The sequence below is a fragment of the Haliotis rubra genome, unplaced genomic scaffold (assembly GCF_003918875.1).
Source record: "Haliotis rubra isolate DU_JTF1 unplaced genomic scaffold, ASM391887v1 Scf1563, whole genome shotgun sequence".
NCBI lineage: Eukaryota > Metazoa > Mollusca > Gastropoda > Lepetellida > Haliotidae > Haliotis > Haliotis rubra.
In genome coordinates, this window is record NW_025765518.1 from 74713 (window position 1) to 76253 (window position 1541).

Below are 1541 nucleotides of genomic sequence, written 5' to 3' on the forward strand. Positions count from 1 at the left end.
GCCCCAGCTACCTGTTTTAAAGCAGACGGTCCCTCATTATTCATGATGTTTCACGTCACGGGGTATTCGCTTTCAATATATGTCCTTATGTACACTGGGACAGTGTTCGGGCGGCGGACAATGACGGACATGCACGCGTCAACGGCCTGTATGTTATATCACACACGTGACCTGTGACTTATTTGTTTTCAAGATAGTCGCAGTTAGTGTTCATTGAAGAAGTATTAATGACTGTTTTCATGTAACGGGAAACAATGTGGTCTGAAACCATGACTCCAGATTCAGTATCTGAATTTTAATAAACCTTTAGATATCAGTATTTATCCATTTTCTTTAATGAGAGGGGAAAGAGTGTGATCTGAGAATGTCACCCTGTCTTACACCAGAATCTAAATTTCAATAAACTTTTGTAAATCAGTATATTTTTTTAAAACAAACCCGAATGTGATGAGAAAGAGTGTGGTCTGAGAATGTCACCCTGTCTTACACTTGCATCTGTATTTTAATCAACTTTTTATAATCAGTAACTTTACATATCCTCGAGTAAGAGGTAAAATATGGTCTGAAATATTCACCCTGTCTCAAACGGTATCAAAATATTAATCGTTTTTTGTTTAGCAGCATTATATATGTCCTAATGAACGTATTCCTGGAATTCCACTCTGTCGTACATCCATATCTAAACTTTAATAAACTTAAATGGAAATTATTTTTCACAAGTGTATGGTTAACTATAACCTTACACCTACAAATTTCGTCATCTTGAGTATGATGTAATGAGAGATTCTTGGGTACATTTTATAAGTGTTTAAGTGAATAATTTTTTCCCTGCAGCCACAATAGTCGTATGTGTATCCTCCGCAGACGATATTTGATCTTGTTTTTATATGCATGAATGCTTTCAAGCATTTACCCCAGCGTTTGTTTTGCTTGCATGTTTTCGTTCACTATGAATAAGTTACCTTGTTTAGATCAGCTAATTACTGGTTACCATATGTCAATAAAATCATTCAGCATTGTGTAAACATGCAATAATCCCATGTAGAGCGTTCAGCGAACTATTATGCACATGTGTTATTTTGGCATATGATAATCATTTTGGATACGTATCCATCAACGATGGAGATTTCTTAAACAGGACATGAGCCAGTTCTTGGAAAACCTTCGTCTTAAGGAGATTTCTTAAACTGGACATGAGCCAGTTCTCGGAAAACCTTCGTCTTAAAGCTTGACAGTTATGACAAATACTGCGTGCGGGTATACGCATGAACACTATATATGGTGAACTTAAAACGTTAAAGATCATGATTAGTTTGTAGAGAACACTGATAATCCAATCTACTAGGAATGACAGCTATCCCCCACTCCTAATAGTTATGATGACGTCTTTGGGGTTTTTTGGGTTTTTTTTATTTTTTTTATTTTACGTTTTATTTATTTTCAGAATTCATCGTCAAAGCTTACTTTCCCTCTGAATGCTAGACTGCATTTTCACTTACAGCTATAATCAAATCATCAATGAGATCACCAATACCCATCCA